Consider the following 16,084-nt stretch of genomic DNA (forward strand, 5'->3'; position numbering starts at 1 on the left):
CACCATTCCCATGTTGCTGTTTGTTTTTCCTCTATAAAGCATCTGTGTAACAGTGGGACTCTTCTTCCTCTTTCAAAGCCCCACTCAAATGTCCCTTCTTCTCTGCAGCCTTCCGTTGTCTCTGGCTCCCACAATCCTTTGCTCACACCTCTTGCTTTGATATATCAATTGGCCTTTCCCGTTTCTGGGTATGTGCTCCTAGCTTTGCCCTGAGGTGGAGCTCCCTGAGGGCTGGGAGAGTGGTTGTCTTTTTCCTGGTAGAAGGAGGACTGGTCTTCTCTGATGCGTTTAGGGCTCTCTTATCCCTACGCCAGCACTGTCCCTTTGTTCTCCGTGGTGTGCTGAATCTGCACTGATGCATAGAGACTGGGGTGTTCTCTGGGAATGGTTTCCAGGGCTGGGTGGCTTCCAGGGCATACCAGACATTGTTAAGCCCATGGTGGGTGGGGTTGGAAAGAGACTCCTGAGACACACTTAGCACTCAGCCTCCCTCTCCACATGGGAAGGATGGTGGCTTGCTTCCACCCCACTGGCCCTCCCAAATCTAATGTGTTTAATCTTCCACAAGTTCCACTCATTAACTGCCCCCTAAAACAATAATTATGCACCCCATTTTAAAGGGAAGTGATCCTTATAAGCATCATCTCCTACGCATAGTGACTCTCACACTGCTGGTGTTGTGACAGCTAGTAAAAAGGCCTGGTAATATGTGGGTTTCTGGTTTTTGTTTTTCTACCTTGAGGGAACAAAGGCTCCCTCAAATGAGATACCAAGAATCTCAAAAGAGCCAACAGAACAATAGAGACTTTGTTACAGACACCTAGGAAGGGTTATCCAACAAGAACAAGCCAGTCTGGTTGTTGTTAGAACTTTCAGCAGCTTCAAAGGTGGGGATGGCCAGGAGTGTGTGTCCACTGTTAAGGATGGATGCTGCCACCCTAGGCCAAGCTGAGCAAGCAGCACAGACACCACTGAGGGTCCCCCAGCACCTTTCACCAGAGCTCTCCTGTGTGCAACCAAAGCTCATTAAAAATGTGTGCTGCCAACTTCATTATACAACATGACTTCTGTCCATAACTAAAAAGCCTGTACCTAAATTTCCTTTCTTGTCATTCGTTGGTCGGACACTTTAGATTCTGCCAACACCAGGTTTGAGTTGGCTGGTTTATTAGTTACCCTCCTCCCTTCTCTGCACTCCAACCAGAAAACCTCTCCTCTAACTACATCTAGCTACCACAGAACACCCAGGGACACTAACTTCATGTAGCTCTCTCTGGTTGGCTTGGTGCCCAAGAGCACCATGGGAAAGACCTTGGCAGTTGGGATTCAGATGCTGACAGTTGTAACTGATGGGCTAAGCTTGGGACTTTACTGATGAGTCAAGTTCCTGAGAAAAAAGCAACCAAAGTAAGGAGCCAGGCACCACAGGCTGGACTCAGCAGTGGGAGTTGTGCACAGAGGGGATGTAAAATGGCCAGGAGCTGACATGTGACCCCACTAAGGAGAGTGTCATCTGGGAAGGGGTGGATGGTATGTTTTGTAATGAGAGGTGGGTATAGTGATATAGCAGAAAACAAAACCAAAATATGATTTGGGTTCCTGCCATTTCAAAGTTGGGCTCTAGAAAGAGGTGTGTATGTCGCACTGTGGGAGGAAAAAAAGCCATTGAGATGGGCCTAGAAGAGGACAGTACAGAAATAGAAGAGGAGGGAACTTCGGGTCCACTGGAGCTCAGGGGGAGCAGTGCTTCTCTACCAGGCTGAACTCCAGTTGTGTGTGTTGTTTCTGAGCTCTGCTTGGAGGGGTGTGGGAGTTTTAGATGGAAAGTTGTAAGTTTTTCATGATGGTGTACACCTGGAATCTCAGCATTCAAGACGACGCCCAAGAGTCAGGAGTTCAAGGCCAGCTTCGGTTACATGAGACTGTGTCACAGGGTGGAGGGAGGGAGATAGAGGTTTAATTTGATATATTTTGTAGACATGATCTCACTGTCTAGTCTGGGTTGGCTTTGGAGCTCACATAGATCTACCTGCCTCTCCCTCGGTGCTGGGATTAGAGGAGTGCACCTTCACCCCAGCCTCAAGAGTTTAAAACATAAAGAAAGGCTAAGCTCTATCAGAAAATATGGGACAACCCTACCAACAGTACAGAGCAGTCACATTTTACAGTAACACCAACAGCACAATCTATGGCAATTCAGAGAGAGGCTTTCCTGAGAAGGCAGAGTCTGAAAGGAGAGTCCACCTGGGAACTTAGCAAAACTCCTGGCTGGGGAAACATGGAGGGACAGAAGCTCCTTAAACTGAGATGCACACTGGTTCCATTGGGCTGTCACAACCCTGTCCTTCCTTTGTGGCACCTAGGATCTTTTATAGTCGTCTGGTAATTGCCATCAGAGGCTCCCACTTCCTTCTGGGTCACTGTTCCTTTACTCTGTTCCCCTAAGGCAGCTGCCTGAGCATCATCACTGAGCCCAAGAAGCCAGCAGCTGTAGATTGAAACCAGAAGCCAAAAGGATTTGGAGTAAGAGTTGTGTGATGGTGAATCTAAACTGCCGATCTGATGGGGCCTAGTATCACCTGTAATACTGGGCCTGCCTGTGGTGGTTATCTTGACTGGGTTAACTGAGGTATGTGTGTGTGAGGGGGATCTACTGTGGGTGACAGGCACCCCACTCTGTGGGAGTGGAGTCCTGAATTGCTTAAGAAGAAAGCGAGCTGAGCATGTGACACTTGGTCTTCAGCGAGCTGAGCATTACTGGGGCTGTTTCCTGTTTGTACATATGACGTGACCAGCTGCCATGTATCCTGTTGCCTTGACTCCCCACCATGATGGACTTTGCTCTTGGACTACGAGCTGGAGTGAACCCCCTTTTTTTTGGTTGGAATACTTTATCACAGCAATAGGAAAATTAAACAAAGACAGACTACATATATATAAACATATTAAAAAGTTATTTCTTTGGAGAAATGAGCTTCCTGAGGCAGTCAGATACCAGTAAATTAATTTTTAAAAGGTGGCTATTTATAGAGTTCATATATGGCACATTTTACTACCTCAGATGGAAGGCCACCTCGGTCCGCTTTGGTCTCTGTTTTAGAACAGGCAGAGAGTAACCCGTATCGAACGTAGCTGGGATCAGAAGTGTTTGGAATGTGTTTTAGTTAGGTCTCTCTTGCTGTGATTTAAAAAAAAAAAAGATGGTGTGTGTGTGTTTCAGCTTCTGTCTCTCAGGTCACACTCTATCCCGGAGGGGAGTCAGGACAGGAACTCAAGGCAGGAACCTGGAGGCAGGAGCTGAAGCAGAGGCCATGGAGGAGTGCTGCTTACTGGCTTGCCCCTCATGGCTTGCTCAGGCCTACTTTTTTATACAACTCTAGACCACCGGCCCATGGGTGTCACCCACCCCTTCATGGGCTGGTCCCTTCCTTGTCAATCATCAATGAAAGAAACAGCGTACAGACGTGAGTAAAGGCCGTCTTGATGGAGGCATTTTGTCAGTTGAGGCTTCTCTTCCCACATAATGTTAGCTTGGGCCAAGCTGACAAGGAACCCAGCTAAGAGAGAATTCCAGATTTCCTCAGGAATATTTGCCTATGTATAAAAAGTACAATTAAATGTGAGATACGTTTGGCTCCATAGAGGCTCTATGGGAATAATTGTACACCAGGCTTTTAGTGTGCCTGCATTCTGACTTTGGCCCATCACATGAGGCTATGTTAAAGTTTCAGCTTTATATTAGTGCTCAAAAAACTTTGATTTAGTTTATAGATTTTGAATTAGAGATGTTTAATCTGTACACATAAATGCTGTGAAATCAGATATGCACATCTGGAAGTGGTGGCACAGACTTGCAATTACGGCACTGGGAAGCTGAACAGGATGAGTGAGTTCTAGGACAGCTTCAGAATGAGGCCATGTCGCAGGCAAGCTATTGGACTTGCACATTTGCATATATGAATATGCAAAATAATAGACAGTGGGAGGATCTCCAGAATGGTTCTCGTCTGCACACTTGCTCAATTGAAAAAAAATGAGGTCGGTACATTTAAAAGCCAACATTCTAGGCTGACTAATTTTTTTCTACTCATGTAGGAGAAAGAAGTTCACTATGAAAAGAAAATACTTTTCTCCCAATGTCACCACTGCCCATTGCCCAAATGTAATGACCACCTCTTGACAGAGTCAGAAGTTAAGTGGTAATGGTTATAACAGGGCAAACATTGTGTTCCCAAGATGTCTCTGGCGTAGCTATGCAGCACAGAGCACGGGATATCCAACTTACCAGAGTGGCTCTTAGAGAAACGTGCTCATACTCATTATTTGCTGAAGTAATGCTGATGTGCGCCTCCAGCATTCTCTCTGCAGCCAGTTCCAGAGATGACGCAAAGGAGATATTTTTAGGATTCGGCTTCATATACATGAATATATCTATACGTCTAGATCTATATATACACTTTCTATGTCTAGAGAGACAAGCAGGAGAGGGGAGATGACAGGGTCGCCTGTACCTCTGACTGCTCTTAAATTTATTGTGCAGCCGAGGATAATTTTGAACTTCTGATCCTTCTGCCTCTGCCTCCTAAGTGTTAGATTACAGGTGTGCGCCGCCATAGCTCATTAGTGCTGTGTCGGGGATGGAAGTCCCGGCTCTGTGTGCGTCATTAAGCGAGCTCCTTCCCCACCCACCCCCACCCCTGTGCTTTGCTTGCATCCCCTCGGAAAAGAATTTGTGCAGCCTGCCACTTGGACGGTGATGTCCTTTGCCCTACAGGAGTTTTCCAGTTTCATGAGGTCCTGTTTGTGGTTGGCCCAGGCTCATTCTTGGTCCCCACATTTCTCTAAAGTGTTAGCATCAGTTATGAAGGGAGGAGTGACGTTATTGGTAGTACACCTCGATGGTTGAGTGGGCACTTAACTCTCATCCTACCAAAACAATGAACTACAACCAACCCAAGCCTGTGGCAGTTGGGTGATTTCTAATACATAGCTTCCCCCATGCAGCCGTGAGCATAGCCGAGGCTGAATACATCTCTCTCCCTTCAGAGCGCTCCTCTGCACCTGTTTGTAACTGTCCTCATACACTCTAGCCTGAACTCTGTTTTTTGAAGTCATGCATTGTCCTTAGGTTTCGCCTGAATGGAATGAAAATATGTGGCCTTTGGGGCCTGGCTTCTTTTCTTCAGCAGAGTATTTTTTTTAATTATTTATGTTTATGCTTGTGGGTGTTGGGTTGGTGCACACGTCTGTACACCAGGGGTGTGCCTGTGGAGGCCAGTAGTGGGGGTGAGGTCCCCTGGGGCTAGAGTTAGAGAGGGTTTCGAGCTGCCATTTAGGTTCTGGGTAACAAATTCGGGTTCTCGGAAGAGCAGCCAGTGCTTATAAGCTTGGATCCATCTACACAGCCCTTTATAGGCTTTTAAGGCTCACCCATCCTTCTGTGTGAATTTATCTGTCCCTGGGGGACTGTGTCCCAGATCACGCATGGCCCATGGTACAGTCATCGGTATAGTTCTGTCTTTAAGGCTCTTTTGACTTTTCCTTGTTTTCAGTTAGGATTAAGTGAACATTCATGCACACATTTTAGTATGGACATGTGGTCTTCACAAGTTACTTGGTATCAGGATAAATGAATAAAAAGAAAACCCTGCCAAACCGTGCTGCAAACTAGTCATCTTATTTACACTCTAGCTAGTAATATATATATATATATATATATATATATATATGTGTGTGTGTGTGTGTGTGTGTGTGTGTGTGTGTGTGTGACATAGATACACACACAGACATACTGATGGCTGGGGAATCGTGTCACATCATCTTCATGTTATTAATAACTTAGAATTCTGTCCACCTGTGAGGCTCCTTAGCACTCACACACACTCCGTGACAACGTGTTTGCTTCTCCAGGTCTTTTGTCCATTTTTTCCTAGGATATTGCTTTAGATTTCTGTGTGAGCGCTTTACATTCTGAAAACAAGCCATGCATCTCTCTGCGTATGACATATTGCCTCTAATGTGTTATGGATACAGAGTACTGAGTCGTGAGTGTTTCCCTTACATCTGTGGCTTGACTTCTAACTACTTCCATATCTGGAGAGTGGAAATCTTTAATTTGTTGATGTTTTCATTTATGGATTGTAATTTGGGTGTCACATTTGAGAATGCACACTGAGTTCAAGGCCACACAAGTTCTATCTTTCATTCTGGAACTCTTACACAAACAAGATTTTTTTTTCCGATTATTTTGAGGACCTGAGGGACCTATTGTCCTTTGCAGGGCCCTCTTAGGGTCATAGTCAGAAGTAACAGTAGGCTAGAGCCGTAGAGGTGCTGGGTCCTCTCCTCCAGAGCGCCCTTCGAGGACAGCTCGACCTTCGAGGGGCGTGCCCTTCCAGCATGTGACCCTTGGACTGGCCTTGGTGACTGTCACCTCCAGAGCTTTCCAAAGGTACATGTAAGGTCTCAGTCACTCAGAAGGGTTAGGCAGGCTTCCTCTGAGGGAGGCACATAGGCTTCCTAGGACATGAATAGAAAGTTGTCTTGAGGAGGGGAGTCACTGGGTTGGTACAGGGGGAGTCTGCTCACGGGCAATGCACAATGCATCTGCACATGTCTCCTCACTTCCAGGTGTATTTCTCTAGGTAAAGAGGGATTGCATCTTCCTCCGCTCTAAGACACATCTCTCACATGATTGTCAGTCTTCTTGTGCCAGTGTGATTTCTTTATTCTTTTTCATTTATTATTCACTTTACCTCCCAGTAGCAGCCCCTTCCCTCCTGCCCAGCCCCCCTCAGGAATTCATCTCTCTATTGCCCTTCCCCTTCTCCTTAGAGGAGAGGTATGATTTGTTTTTATTTTCATTAAAATAAAGTTACATATATTTCCCCCTCCCTTTCTTCCTTCTAGCCTCTCCTTTTCCCACAGGGGATATTCTGCCATTTGAAACCAATATAATCTATTAAGCATATTTCCTCAAGGCAATCTTCCAACCCCTTGCATGCTCTGCCTCCACATTCCCTCTCAAAAGAAAGTCTTTTTTTAAACACACACGCACACTCACACACACATACACACACTCACACACACACTCTCAGACACACACACCACACAGACACACACATACACACTCAAACACACACCACATACACACAGACATACAGACTCAAACATATACCACACACACACCACACATACCCCACATACCACACACACATACACACACACCACACACATGCACACACATAGACACACACACATACATAGATACCAAACACACACACCACACATACATACATATATACACACACAGAGACACACATACACACACATACCACACACACAGACACATACACAGACACACACAGACAGACACACACACCACAAGACACAGGCACCCCCCCATAAACATCCCCCCACATACATACATACATACATACATACACACACAGACACAAACACATATACACACATACACACACCACATACACCACATGCACACCACAGACACAGACACAGACACAGACACAGACACAGACACAGACACACAGACACAGACACAGACACACACACACAATCCTGAATCCACCCAATGTTGTTTGAGCACATGATTTCAGAGCTGACAATGGACAACCGTCTTGGGAACTCATGTCAACAGCAGTCACCAGTTACCCCTGTCTAGGGCAGGGCACCATGAGATGTCCTCCTTCCATGGTTGCATGTCTATTAGTGTGGTTGTTGTTCTGGTCTTGCTTAGGCAGCCATGTTACTGTGTGTGGCTGTTGCTTCCCTGTCACTTCTAAGACTTACAATTACACGGAAGACTTTCAGGTCCTCCAGCTCTATAGTCTTTCTGACCCCCCGCCCCCTTCTGAAATGTTCCAGGAGCCTTGGGAACAGGAGTTGAGTTGTAGATGCACCCACTGGGGATGGACACCCCAAAATCAGTTGTTCTTTGTAGTCTGATCAGTGGTGGGATTCAGTTCTTTGCTGCAAAGAGAACTTCTTTGATGAGGGGTAAGTTTTTACAACATTAAGTAAAGCTGTTTTATGAGCTTTTGGTCTGTAAGTATGATTTATTTTTAATTGACACTCTATGGAGTACACACAAACACACACACACAGCGCAATGATTAATCTGAGTGATTAGCAGGTCCTTCAGCATGGACATTTATTTCATAATCATCTCTACCAGCTACTTGAGAACATTCAATTAAGGCCTGTTCTCTAGAGCATATATTTCTCCCATCCATTTGCACCCTTGAGCCCAAGACTCATCCTCTGTCTACTCCTCCCCATCGTGCCTTGCAGGCTCTCCTCCCCATCATGCCTTGCAGGCTCTCCTCCCCATCATGCCTTGCAGGCTCTCCTCCCCATCATGCCTTGCAGGCTCTCCTCCCCATCATGCCTTGCAGGCTCAGTGGTAACCACAGACCATCATTTTGGCTTCCATGTTAGTGAGAGCGCAGCTCACAGATGTCATGGGGCTCTTTGTGTGTGACTGAGCTCAAGGCTATGTTACTCCTATCACTGGAGACGGGTGGCTGTGACTGCTTCAAGGCCACCCCTGATCACAGCATATCACCCTATAGCACTTAACCCATGAGGGTCTTAAGGTGGGCGAAATCTGATGTCCTAAGGCAGGTGAGGCAGGAGGATTGTTCCAAGTTTGAGGCTATCCAGTTTAAGTCCCTGGCTTAAAAAGCAGAAACTTTTAGAGCCAGATGCTGCATGATTTTATCCTTTCATTTTTAGAAATGGACAGTGAATATCCTGTCATTATAAAGAAGGCAGAAAGGAGCAGATCTTTTGGTTTGTTTTGTCTTTTGCTTTTCTTAAGATAAGATGGGGTCTCTCTTGGTTCTCTAGGTTGGCCCTGGATATCTAGGCTCAGTGATGACATCTTAGTCTCACAGGCCGTTAGCTAGGACTGTGGGCACTCACTTTACCCAGCTAGACAGGTGGTTTTTATTTTTCAAGGTTTACTTGGTAGCCAAGGCTTGCCTAGAGTTAACTACGTAGATTAAACTGCCTCTGTCTCTGGGACAAAATGCTGAGATTATAGGCAAGAACCACCATGCCTGACCATATCAGACTTTAATTAATCAGTAGTTGTTTGGCCTGCATGTGTCTGTGTGCCATGTGTATGCCTGGTGCCCAAGGAGGCCAGAAGAGAATGTCAGCTCTCCAGGATGGTTGTGAACTGCCCTGCGGGTTCTGGGTACCAAACCTAGGACTTCTGGAAGCACAAGAAAGTGCTTTTAAAATGGAGTCATCTCTCCAGCCCCAGATGTGATTTTATAATAATTGAGTTCTGTTGGGTGAGATTTCAGGGGAGGGTGTGAGGAATATACTTGGAATATCTTGAACTTCTCCTCTGACCATGCATTGGCTGGTCCTTTTGACTTAGCAGACCGAGGTTGCTCTGAGGGCTTGTGGGTGACTGCCATCCTAGAAAATGTGGGGAAAGGAGTTGTGCCTGGCAGGTGAGAGCACAGCTCACGGATGTCCCAAGTCTCTGGGTGAGCCTGCATCCTGGAAGCTTTTCTGAGTGAACATTTCGAAGAGAAATTATCCCTGCTGTAGTTATGCTGTCCTTTCCCAGAGGGAAGGTCCTCTGCCAATTGAATGAATACAATCCATGAGACATACGTCCTCATCAGCCAGAATCCCGGAACCACAGTGCTTGCACCGTGTATGGCTGCCGACACCTGCTAATGATGTTTGCCCTGGGGGGGCGTGGGTTAAGTCATATCCTACGTGGGGAACCTGAGTCCAGCTGTGGTGGGCCAGTACCTTTGAGAACTGAAGGATGGAAGGGCAGCTTGTAGCCCATTTTAATCCTAACAAGAAGGCTGCAAGTTTGGGAATTATAAAAATGTATGTTTATGCATACATTTTTCATCTACTTCATCTACTGTGGGGTCCTCTGTGAGACATACATGAATTTTACACACATGTGTAGCATACAGGGCATGCTACCTTGTTGGATTTTTCTAAGGTCTGGCTGCCAGTGGTCATTTTTGATAATTTTTCATTCTCTGCATTCCCTGTACCCTTCTCTTGCATATCCAGAAAACAATTCTGGGCATTGGGAATTGTTGCTGGACACACGAGTGTCCCTTGCGATGAGAGCTGGGACCCTGGAAGTGGATGGCTATGTGGTTTTCGGTAAAACACACTCCTGTGTGCTTTGTTTTTTTGCCGAGAGCTGTTAACTTCATGCCTTGCTCTTTTTGCCTCTCTCATGCACAGATAGATCTAATGAGAGCTTGTCTGTAATGTTGTTGGAACATTTTTGGAGAGCCCTTGACAGCAGCTACTAAAAATGTAAAGGTTCTTACCTTTTGACCCTGTAACTTCTGCTACGTGGCACAGGAACAGCGCTGAGATCTGTAAGCGGCAATTCTTTTACGCCGCACTCCACACTTATTCTATAGAACCACAACTTTCCGAGGCAGCCTAGAAAGGATGACTTATGTGTCTTCTAAATCTTAAAAAAAAACTTCTATGGAGGTTAATTTCCAGGGCATAGATAAATGCACAGGCAGCTTAGAGATGAGTGTCGTGATTGAGGGAAGAGATGGTTTTAAACAAAGGCAAATTAGCAGAAATGTAAGCCAACTAAGACATAGGTTAGCCTTTTGAAGGTGAAAATCACCAGGGGAGTAGTGTGGTGGGTTAAGGCCGCAGCGTGGAGCACTGTGCGCTCTTACTGGGTGAGGAAGCATGAGGAGGACCTGTGCCCGGTGCATCACCTGCTCCCTCAGCCTTTCTCTCGCCCCTCCTGACCTCTCAGCAATACTCCTCAGAGGTGTTCCAGGACTGGCTCTCTTTCCTTCACTTCCACTCCTACACTGGAAGAGGGTCCTGCCTCTCCTTTCCCAGGCTCCAGCCTTCCTGCCCTCCCACTGGTGCTGCTGTCTCTATCACTGATGACCCCTTCCTCATTTTAGATCCCAACCTTCCATGTGTGAGACTTTGTGATTACTATATCCCCTCTGGGCAGTTAAAAAAAAAAAGAATTCATTTGTAGTTGAAACCCAGAAAACAGACCTTGTTTGACCTTCTAGTGATGACCACTGTTTTATCAATCACCCTGTCCTCCCCTGCCTGCCGACTCTATAAGGCTGAGAGGGTCTCACTGTTTAATCCTGGCTGGCCTTGAACTCTACGTAGACCAGGCTGCTCTGGAATTCACAGAGATCCGCCATTGTCTCCTGCCTTCCTGTTGATTATGTTTTCTTCTGGGTTCTTCATGAACATGTCCCAAAACACCAATCTATTTGTACTTAACACTTCTTATAAGGATCTCCCTTCCTAATGCAAATAGTGGGAGGCCCTGTGTAGTACCTGGCTTTGTACCTTTTTCAGCCGGTGAGTGAAGACAGCTGGCCTTCCTAGATACGCGAGTGTCTCTTGGCATCTAGCAGGGCCTGTGTTTTAATGAAGTACTGTTTGCTTCTTAAAGGGGCTACTTCTCTTTCATTTTTCAGCTTATTCACATTGAGGAGTTAGGCTAACAATCGGGAGTTAGCACCCAAACTCTGGAGGATTGTCTGGAATAGTCAGGCTTTATTCTTGCGCATTCCTGACACACTTCCTGTCTTAGGAATTCCTAACTCTTGGTTCACTTAGCCACTCTTCGTCTCTGTAGCATTGGACCGACACTCACGCTCTTGAACACTCTGTCAGTGCCTGGTTTGTCTGCTTCTTTCATTAGGTGGTGAATCCTAATGATGAAGGAGATGGACCTAAGTAGCTCTCACCCAGGTGTAGAACACACATGAACACATGAATAGGACACATTCATGAGTAAGCTCTCCTGCTGAACAGCTGACAGACAAGACTGTTTGAAGCGCACTGTGTTGGGGTGGCTATGGGAGCTCAAATGATCCCTTGTATTTGGGGTGATGCCGTGAGCAGAGTCAGTCCTACAGACAGAAGACAAGCCGTTTCATTTTGATGTGATGATTCGAAGGTTTAATGGAACATGCTGTTGGCCATGAGATATGTGATATGGGGGCTTCAGCTCTCCAGAGAAATAATTCAGACTTGTCAAGTCCTTTGAACACTTGGTTGTTTAAAAGTTGTAGGATGGGAGACAGGTATATTGTTTTGGGGTCCAAAAGGAGGAAAAGGCAAATGGAATCGGGGTCATCGAGTTGAGGGCAGAGGGTTAAAGTCTGGATTTAACAAATGTGTGGCTCCTGGTGATGTTGGTGGCACCGAGTTCAGCATATTGGTGCCATAATGTGACTCAGGATTAAATGGCAGAGGAGCCTTTCAAGAGGTGACAGAAAAGTTAAGTCAAGACGGGGAGACTTGGAATTTCCTTCCAAGTAACAGGTAGAAAGTTGGGACCCTGTAGGAAAGTAAAAGCCACAGTCCTGTCGTGATAGTCAGGAGCTGCTGTTGGTTGTTACCGGCCTTTCTCGACTGTTCCATACGCTTTAACTGTGAGGACTAAATGAGCGAGCTCGGTTCTGCCTTTGCATTGCAGGATTTGGCTCCAGCATCTGCCCCAAATTAATTGCCACGGTTGATTTGGCTGATGTAATTGGCGAGACCCTGTCTCCTCACTGCTCCCTGGGTACTTCTCCATATGGAGTTATTTAATTAGACAGAAATAAAACTCCTCATTCATTCATTCAACAGAGATTTATTACTTGTCCATGCTGTAGACTGTGCTTGCTGCCGAGGGGCGGGGCAGCCCTGCGACAGACATGGCACCCTTCATGCTGAAGTGGCCTGCTTTACAGAGGGCTTCACCCCCACCTGCGTAGTTACAGGTACTGAACGTTCCCCCCCACCCTGCCCCCCGTTTTCAACATGGGCCCTCTTCCAGTATTTGTACAACTTCTCCCTTGGTGATATTTGCCCTGGACATTAAAAACTGCTACAGAAATGGATCCCTTCATGGCTGTATATAAATTTTCTTTCCCAGTCACAATAGTACCAAAGATATCTTTAAAATTAAGCTCCCTCCTTATCTTACATATTTCAAACAAAGAAAAACAACCCCTGCGCCCTGATTCCCAAGGTTTATTGGGTCTATGATCTGAACGTCTAAAATCCACTTCAATGCCTGTTGTCATTGCTTTCCAGAAAGTTCCTGCTAATTTAAACATAGCGATCCTGTTTGAAGTTGCCCTCCTCCCACCATAGGATCAGTTGTTTATTTGCTGAGTTGCCTGAACCAGTACAAAGGGAAAAGCTGAAAGTCTAAAAGACACAAGGGTTCTGGGAAGTAGCGTGGTGGGCTCTGGAGAAGATGGCAAAGGTTGGGTGTATTGAGACAGGGAGCCTTTCTGCTGAGGCAGTCACCACAGAGGGTACGCCATAGCGCCAGCAGGGTGCTACACAGTGCTCATGTGTATGCGCGGCGAGGGTTTCTGTGGCTTATGGATCCGTTTCCTTACAGGGCAGAAAAGAAACTCATTTTGGGAGAGAAGAGTGGGATAGGAGGAGGTGGCCACGAAGCCTGAAGCAGAAAGACACAGATGCCCAGACAGTGAAACGCCACATGTTGCTGGTGACGGTAAGTAGGCACTTGATCTGTGTCCCTGGAACTCTGTTTGAGGACTCAGTGAAATCGAGAATTCACAATTATTTGATTAATTTGATGAATGTTCCAAATTAGGAACTCCAGGTCAGGGTTTGTTTCCGACCTAAATTATACAGTGCAGTTGTCTACAGTGATCAAATTAACCAGCTGATTGCCAAATCCCCCTTTCTCTCCATCCCCTGTGGACGCAGCCTAAAGAACTAATAGCTCACTGGACTCTGCCCCAGTCTATTTTGGGATAATTGATGCCTTTGTGCTCCCATCCCTGCAGCTTGGTATCAAACACTGCTGCTTTGTGCAGAACATGTCAGTTGGCGATTTATTACCCCAAAATGCACTCTTTCTCCTGCAAAAGCTTATCAATTGGAACATTGGAGGCAATTTTCCAAATTCCCTCAGGAAAATCCTATTTTATTGCTATGGGAAATATTTGATTCTTTGTGGAAAACGTTTTCTTCCTAAAATGAATCCATTTGGGGTTTGGGATACTCAGTGACTTTTCATGTCCCCCACCATTACTTCCCGGCGTGTCTGTGTTCACGGGAACTCGTCCTAAATGACAAGGATCAACGATCATCACTTCATAAGGAACGAGTTACAGCGAAGTGAGGCCAGGGGACGCTCATTCTTCACCATAGACGTCTCTCTCTCCTAAGTCAGTCACTGCTACAGTTGAGGCTTGGAGAATATGCAGGTGGTCCCTGAATTAACTCAGGTCTCAGGCTTTAGGAACTCATCTTGATGCTTCTTCAAGTCTCCTCTATATGTTCTCTTGTGTATGTGAATGTCTGTGTGCAGATGAATATAGGTGTATGTGCATACACATGTATCTATCTGTGTGTCTGCATACACATAGAGACCAGAGGTCAACTTTGGCTCTCATTACATTCAATTTATTTATTTATTTATTTATTTATTCATTTATTTATAAAGAGAGATTCTCCGCCAGCCTGGGGTTTACTCGTTGCGTTAGGCTGATTAATCTGTGAACCCCAGGGGCCCGTCTGCCTCAACAGCTCTGTATTGTAAGCATGTACCATTCTGCATGGTTTTCACACGGGTGTCTGAGACTGAACTCATGACACCTGGTGAGACGCTATGCTATGCTCTTAAGCTACACTTTAACAGCATTTACCTGCATATTGAAAAGAAAGAAGCAAGCTAGTTCATACCAACTTTGTCTCTCCCCCGGCCTCACTCTCCAAGACTCTGCTGGCTCCAGACTCTCTTAAAGAGCTGACTTCCTGTTTTAGTTTGCCAGCCGACCACTCTAGTGGGAACGCTGCTTCAGTTTGGTTATGGCTCAAACTCAAGTGCACGCTGATATTTGCACACTTGTGTCCAAGTTGCTTTGGCGTGGGAGATTTGTCAAGTGCTCATACAGTGGCTACATTTTAAAAAAGGCAGAATGTGTTCTTTTGCTCTTGGCTTTTGGTTTGGTTCCTGGTTCAAGTCTGAGGATAACAAGCTGGAATTGGCCTGGCTGCTCCATTGGTTCAGAGGAGGGCTGGCACGCAGGACTCAGGATGCTTAGGGAAGCTGCGCTTCCTGGTTTTGAACCCCCCCCCCCCCCCACTCCAGGAAAGGAAAACTTCAAGGCAGAGGAGCCCAGATCCCAAGATTTGTTTTCGTTTTCCTTTGTGGTGTGTCTTATTTTGTGGCAATGTCTCCCTGCATGGTTTGGGCTGCTTCTTGAGATGCTTCTGATGCTCTTGCCTCAGCCTTCCAAACACTGAGCTTAGGACACATGGTCACTTCACCTGCTTAGTTTTCATTCTCCTTTAAAAATTTTATTTATTTTAGAAACTAAAAAACTTAGAAAGCCAAGATGTTGACTCTTGCTATCTGATGCATACCTATGGCCTGGGTGTCAGCTGCACTTGGTGTACAGTTTCCTGTGCCCCACATCTCAGGAACAAAGGACAGGACCAAGCCTCCATGAGAGAACCAGGGTGTTATAGTCATCTGGGGGCGAGACAAAGAGGCTGGATACAAGGAAGGTGCAGTATATTTTGATGTGCTTTGAATGGCTTCTCTTTTTATCTCTCTCTTTGCTCTTATCTTAAAAAAACAAAACAAACAAAACAGCTGTAAATAATTTCTTCCACATACTGCTGCCCAAATGCTTCAAATGAACAGTTTGAGAGTCCAAAGGGAGTTCATAGACTTTTGGGTATTTCAATAGTGTCTCAGGCCAGGTCCCAAAGAGAAGGTCTGTCATGCGGTCAAAGTGCTCTCTCTCATGAGGAAGTCCCCTTTCCATTTCTCTTGTACACAGGCAGTGCCAAGCAGAATATTTATTTGGCCTGGCATGTTTTAGATCCATTCATCTACTGCTTGAAGTTCTGAAGTTTGGCTGTCAGTAGCAATCAATGTCAGAGACTGAATTTATCTCTGGTTGCAGTCACTCAGAATTCTCAAACTTGTCTATGTCAGAATCCTCAAAGGCAAGCAGGTACCAGCTGGTGAGCAGCTGATGAGTCTGTGACCCCAAACAACACCCTTTAACTTTGTGAG

At 45.9% G+C, this 16,084-nt stretch overlaps 1 long non-coding RNA gene across 11 annotated transcripts in view; it reads left to right on the forward strand.

The window, feature by feature from the left end:
- Nucleotides 1–1,292: 1,292 nt before the first annotated feature.
- LOC120100803 (uncharacterized) overlaps nucleotides 1,293–16,084 on the forward strand; it is a 50,248-nt gene continuing 35,456 nt past the window's right edge. The window contains exons 1-5 of one of the 11 annotated variants that reach the window (XR_015671584.1): nucleotides 1,309–1,407; nucleotides 2,447–2,629; nucleotides 12,684–12,791; nucleotides 13,424–13,540; nucleotides 15,371–15,567. This is a non-coding gene — a long non-coding RNA (uncharacterized LOC120100803). Of the gene's footprint in view, nucleotides 1,408–2,446; nucleotides 2,630–12,657; nucleotides 12,792–13,423; nucleotides 13,541–15,370; nucleotides 15,568–16,084 lie in introns of all 11 variants that reach the window. The other 10 variants (XR_015671582.1, XR_015671581.1, XR_015671579.1 and 7 more) reach the window with 10 other exon arrangements.

The sequence above is a fragment of the Rattus norvegicus genome, chromosome 2, assembly GCF_021556685.1.
Source record: "Rattus norvegicus strain SHRSP/BbbUtx chromosome 2, alternate assembly SHRSP_T2T, whole genome shotgun sequence".
NCBI lineage: Eukaryota > Metazoa > Chordata > Mammalia > Rodentia > Muridae > Rattus > Rattus norvegicus.